Here is a 7,034-nt window from a genome sequence, read left to right on the forward strand (position 1 = left end):
CATTTTTACATGAATTTTGCTCTTTATAATGTTTTTAAGAACTCATCAAAAAATGAGCATTTTAGAGGGACTTTTAAGAAAATATGAATGTAACATCTACAAAAGACCCTCTATAGTAAGCAAATAGACTCTAAGTTGCTGTAAGACTTTTCAGCATGATAATCACCTATAATGCATTTTCGGTTCCCCTTTTTTTTCGTAAATTCACACAAACAGTTCACAGGACTTTTACAGACTATGGAGTCGTGTTTACAAATTTGATTTTACATAGTTAAAGAAACTTTAGTAATTGATTTCACCGAGGTAAACAAACAATACACACTAGGAAAGAAAGGAAGAATAAAAAATGTAGGAAATTACTGTAATTTAATTGCAAAATACAATGAATAAACCAATTTCATGACTAATTCAACATTACACACGTGTTACATTCAGTAAAATTATTTTAAATTTTTGCCCAATCTATAGGCATTTGTGAAAGTTTTCAATGAAAAACCATTGAGAACCACCATATCCAAAGAGTGTATGTTAAAACACATTTTATTATTTTTTTTTAACCTCCCCTTATTTTGCAAATCCAGACTTCAGTCATGAATAACATCATTCTAAGCCGTATCCGTATCCCCCTCCCTTATTTTAGAGGACTTTTGTCGAAGTGTGTCCTAAAAATTATGCAGTTTTAACAGTTAGTTAGGTCCCCAACGACATACCGCAGATCTGACTCTGTTTTCTTGTAACACGCTATTAAAGGTTCTTCGTAATGTAGATTATGCATTCCTAATTAAAAGGTCAAAGTCATAAACCATGCATCTCTATTCCGATGTTTCTAAACCAATGTCCTTTCCTATTTTATTTTTTCGAAGAGATGCAAACATTGCTGGATTTACACACAGTGGCCGTAGCCACTATGCGTATTTCTGAGGGGCCGCAAAAAATTTAGAAAGAGAAAAACAGGGATAGGGCACTGCCCTCAACACTGTGCGGCGCGGCAACGTGGCGATTCAGTCCAGAAGAATCAGATGCAAGATGATGACCATTTAAGACTGATAATAAATTGATGGGAAATTCTGAAAATCTACATAAAAAATGTGTTGAGTATGTAATTTATGAACGGCAGGACACATCCCCTCCCCCCCCCGGGGGGGGGGGGGGCAACGATTCATAAACGCCGGTAGTGTGTGACAGGTGAAAAGCTATGATTTTCCTTCCTTTTCGCGTGATACCACATCACGTACTACTCAGGAGTCTGAATAGTTGCGCGTATGATTTCCGATTTCCGCATTTAACGATGCTAGCTTCAGGCATTTGAGGCACCTCCATAGGCGGTTCTAGACATTCATGCTTGGGGGTGCCCAGAGGTGGAAAATGTCGGAGACCGGCCCCGAAGGGGACGGTCGCTCAGGGGAGGCCTAAGTTTCGGCCCTCAAGTTTTACCCCTTTCCTACCCTCCTTTCTCTTTCTCTCTCCTTCCTTTCTACTTAAATATCTATACATTTAATGTAGAAAATTTTTAGCAAAACTTTCCATCAAAACTACAGTCTTACCATAAAAAAACAGTAGACTCTTTGTAAAACACGGCTATCAACATTAATTCTGTTTAAAACATTTTCAATTAATTGCTGGGATTTTTTCTCAGTGTGCGCGAATACAGAATCTTTAAACCCTGGTAAAAATTGGCGATAGGAGCTGCGTTTCAAAATACCATAGGGGTTCTTATAGACGGCTAAAGAGGGCTATTGAAAATCATATAGCTGGCTGTAGAAAGCTGAGCAACTCATATAGCCGGGCTATACGAAGCTATAACAAAGTATACAGTCGGGCTATAGTTCCTATCGCCGGGCTTTACACATTCTCGCCATTGGCTATAAAAGGCTATAAGAAATTGTGTAGAAATTCGTGTGCTTTGGAAATCATTAAGATTGATACGGAACTACCTTAATATTTACAAAACACACTTTATATTTTCCTTTAAAACATATTTTTTTTTCATCAATTAAAATGAGATGGTCCATACAGAGTGTGCAAACATTTCAAAATCATGAGCTGAAAAACGCCGACTCCGCGAGATTAAATATTAGAGCCTAACACAAAGCGGAGCGGCGACGCATTGGTGCCTACAAACCTAACAGGGATACTTCACGCATTGCGCGGCGACGCACTGGCGCCTACAAACCTAACAGGGATACTTCACGCATCGCGCGGCGACGCACTGGCGCCTACAAACCTAACAGGGATACTTCACGCATTGCGCAATGCGTGAAGTATCCCTGTTAGGTTTGTAGGCGCCAATGCGCGTTTCGCGCTCTCTGCCCGCCCGCCGCGCCGCAGCGTGCCGAGGCGTCTGAAGCAACTATTTCACACCAGAGGTATTGCACAGTATCATACGAAACTGAAGGCGCTCTAATATATTAGGAATGGCAGGCATCCATCAAAAGTACGGAGCTTTCCTCGCAAAATAAATTAAGATACTACGGCGATAAAAGAGAGCGGTAGTTTAAAAACTAACTAAGTCTTAGTATCCGTATTTAGTAACGTTTAGCATAAACTTTATCGTCCGGCTGTTACTTAATCGCCATCGGCTATAAAAGGCTATAAGAAATTGTACAGCCGGCTACAGAAGCTATTGGAAATTTTACAGCCGGCCTTAGGTCAATGGTATTTTGGAACACAGATTTTACTGCCAATTTTTACCAGGGAAAGGAGTAATTTCACGGTTCCGATAACCGTACTTAATTTTTGCTTGGGGGTGCCCGGCACCCACTGGCACCCCCGTAGAACCGCCTATGGGCACCTCATGAGGTTATGCTGTACAGCATCGACTCGTAGCTTCAGCATCAATGCCGTATGCCCAGGTAGCGGCCGTTCGGGCATACGGCTCCGAGCCTGATGCGCTCAACCTGCCGGCCGCCGGCTTCGGGCATTGAAGCCCGATGCTGGAGAGCCGACCGAGCCAGCCTCAAGCGCTGATGCTGAGGTTTGATGCTGGCTCAGGGACCAACATGGGCCTCAGCCTCTGAGGCCGGACCGTCGGCTTGCGGCCCGATACGGCCTCAATTTTCGGACCCGCCACCCAGCTTAATTACCGACGGGGCTGTCCCAGAAGACCGCGACCCTCGGACTCGGCGATGAATTCGCGGAACACCCCTTTGTTTACGTTTCCCATTGGCGCGGTGGCCCACGCCGGGGCGCTGGCGTCCGACGCGTCTGCTAATTGAAGCCGCTAATTTTGATGCTGGACTCAGCATCAAAACTGATGCAGCATCAGAAAAGGAGCCGGGAGTCGGCTTCACCAGGTGAAGCCGCCTCAACGGCATATGCGCTCCCCCGGCGCACTGATCGAAGCGGCATGAAAGTCCGCGCCGGGCCTCCGCCTCGCGCGCCGATGCGGCTCCGTTTATGATGCTCCCTCAAACCTCAGCTCTAAATCCCTGGCTAGCTTAATGCCTTTATTTGGAATGATTTCCGTAACCCTTGCGCGGGGGAGCGCTGCAGTCGCGGGCGGGTGACTGATTCGCGGGGGGGAGACATTCTGGCGGGGGGGCGTATGTGAATCGCGCGCGGGCACCACTGTTGTGCGCGAGGGTGACTGATCCGGGGGAGGGGGCCATTGTTTCGATTCATCGAAGAATCGATACACTACAGTGTTGCCAAGCCTATACACCAAATTTTCATGTCTATGGTTTTGAAATGGACATTACAAGTTCGAGTTTGTTCTGAAGATGGAAGAAGAAGAAGTTACTGTTGTTTGTTTACATAGTTCACGAGGAATATGGGGTTAGGTTTTATGCTTCAAATTTATGCTGACTTTAATTTCGTGGATTACTGAATATCATAATACGTAATTTGGTGAAATTAAACGCCTATTGATTTGGAGATGGCTGCTATTGGGGGAATAGGTAAGTACGTAGAACTAATTTTATTTTATCGCTGACAGTCTTCCGAAACTGTAATTTGGGCAGCCCAAAACATTGCCATAGCAGATAACGTAAACAATCTGTAATCAACGTAATCAAACAGTTAGAACATGATTTTCTGTTGAATGGCGTTGTAAACTGATATGAATTTTGTCGACTCATTTTTTTCCCTAAACCTACGAAACACCAAGGAGGCCATTTCTTGGACTTTGGACATGAAACGACTTAATCTGTTTTTCCACAACCATACATCATTGCACCAATATTTTTATATAGGTATTGGAAGAACTTTCAGACATTATCTTCCATAAAATTATAATGTTTCAATATAGCGATGTGTAAGATTGTTTACGTTATCTGCTGTGGCAATGTTTTGGGCTACCCAAATTACAGTTCCGGAAGACTGTCAGCGATAAAATAAAATTAGTTCACGTACTTACGTATTCCCTCATTAGCAGCCATCTCCAAATCAATAGGCGTTTAATTTCACCAAATTACGTATTAAGATATTCAGTAATTCACGAAATTAAAGTCAGCATAAATTTGAAGCATAAAACCTAACCCCATATTCCTCGTGAACTATGTAAACAAACAACAGTAACTTCTTCTTCTTCCATCTTCAGAACAAACTCGAACTTGTAATGTCCATTTCAAAACCATAGACATGAAAATTTGGTGTATAAGCTTGGCAACACTGTAGTGTATCGATTCTTCGATGAATCGAAACAATGGCCCCCTCCCCCGGATCAGTCACCCTCGCGCACAACAGTGGTGCCCGCGCGCGATTCACATACGCCCCCCCGCCAGAATGTCTCCCCCCCGCGAATCAGTCACCCGCCCGCGACTGCAGCGCTCCCCCGCGCAAGGGTTACGGAAATCATTCCATATTATTCGTTAACGCCAGTGATTTGAGACAAATTAAGAATTTTGAGAAAAGCTTCAACAGAAATTTCATTCATAACTACCCAGAATGGATTTAAAAATATAATGTCAGCTATACTTATCTTAATAGTTCTAATTATTTGTTTTAATAGCCTAATTTTAGAACATTAATTTTAATTCCCATGCATTCATTACAACATTTACAACATTAATTTTAATTTGCCTTCATTTCTGCGTGATACCGCATCACACACCTAATCAAGAGTTCGAAAAGTTACGCGCCTGCTTTTTTAAGTTAGCAATCCAAGCATAATGCCTACACTCATAGACGTCAGTAATTTGAGACATTTGAAAAGCTATGATTTTCTTTCATTTTCGCGTGACACCACATCACATACCCACTCCGTAGTTCGAATAGTTGCGCGCTTTTAATTTCCGCATTCAACATCAACAATGAGAGCATAATGTCTACACTCATTCCTAAACGTCAGTAATTTTAGAAAAGTAAAAAACTAAGATTTTCCTTCATTTTTGCATGATACCACATCACATACCCACTCTGGGAAGAGAATCAAACTTGCTTAGCCTCATGGGTCTATAAACTGAGTGTTCCGTCAACAGAGAGGAAAACCAAGAAAAATGAATCATGTAGGTACTTCTGAGTAGAATTTCCTGTCTTCAGTGGTTTGTATGATAGGCTACTAAGTAACAGTTCCCCATGGCATTTCAGGCATTGACATCAGGGAATCATCACTTCAATCGCTGAAGAAGTTCTGAAGTGAATTATTACTTATTCATTAATTTCAAATAATACAGATCTAATCATAAGGACAGACCTAGCATCAAAATCAGGCATGAGTTTGACAATCTTTCATCCACATCCACTGCGCGGCACTTGAGAACAGCAAACAGCAACGACAATCCTTCCTATACTCGAGGCGCTACCTATCGGTGAAGAGGTGGAACTATCCGGAGCGACCTCGAGACCAACTCCCCCCGCTCGCTCCCCGCCGCCATCGCGTCGCCACTCTGTCTGGTGGCCGGCGAGCTCGGGTCCAGTCCCTTTTATCCGCGCCGCGCGTCTTCGAGGAATTTGAGATAGCGCCTGGCGCTAAGCGAATTCCTCCGAACCTTTTTTCCTTCTTCCTCGTGACCCAATTCTCCGAGTAAACAAAGGACCACCCAAGTCGTTCCTCGTCAGTATTTACGCGCCCTGAAATCGCAGCGCTACACGCGTCCCTGGCTCGATGGGCACATCATTTCTGGGTAGTTTTTCACGGGGAATCCGAATTTCATGTCAGATTTATGATCCTGAGCCCACAAAAATTTATGAACCTGTTCTTTTGCGGCAATACTTGTTTCATCACTAACATTAATCAGTAAGCATTAGAGTCCCTTTATACTGAGAGTCAAGACAATTCGGCTCATGGATGTCACAAACGGGAATAAAGATTACAGAAATTGAACGTTTTTCGGAATCTTTGATCGGCCCATTCTCAAATGCCTTTCTCCGTTCCTCCTCTCATTCCGTTTGTTCCTTGCCGAACCCGTAATTCCCTGGTCCATTCCAGATTATAATCTTTGCAATTGGTGAAAATGTAATCTTTATTCCCGTTTGTGACACTGTGGAGGCGTAAAATACGGGAACCAATCAGAAATGGATTCAAATTGTCTTGACTCTCAGTATAAAGGGACTCTAGTAAGCATCAGGCGTTCAAGACTTTATGTTAGTGAATCGAAGGGATAGAAGTAATGATCCCAGTTGTTGTGCATTTTCTCCTTTTTTTCCCAAACACATGAAACTTGGTATCTTCGATCTGAGTGCAAATGCAAGACTGTGTAGCGGGTTGGTTCAAACAACTTTAAACGTTTTTTAGACTTTTTGTTCTTACCGTAGACCCTGAGCGACAACTTAAATTGAAGAAAAATGAAGTTTTAAAAATTCATAACCATTTTTGGCCGTCAAAACTCACTAGATCCTAATATATTCTTGATGAATTAAAAAACATAGCCGTCAAAAGTTGGTTTTTAGCACTTTTTGTGAAGTCTACGGCAAGGGAAAAAAAGTCTGAAAAAACGTTAAAAGTTATTTTAACCTAACCCCCCCCCCCCCCTTGTGATATATCTCCCGCCCCCCTCCCCCGGCCCTCGATCTAAGTCCAAGTGCGCTTTCAAGATATGTATTAAAATGTTTTTGACAAAACGAAAAGTGTAAACCCTAAAATAAGTTAAAACAAT

This window comes from Bemisia tabaci, chromosome 3, assembly GCF_918797505.1.
Source record: "Bemisia tabaci chromosome 3, PGI_BMITA_v3".
Classification (NCBI taxonomy): Eukaryota; Metazoa; Arthropoda; class Insecta; order Hemiptera; family Aleyrodidae; genus Bemisia; species Bemisia tabaci.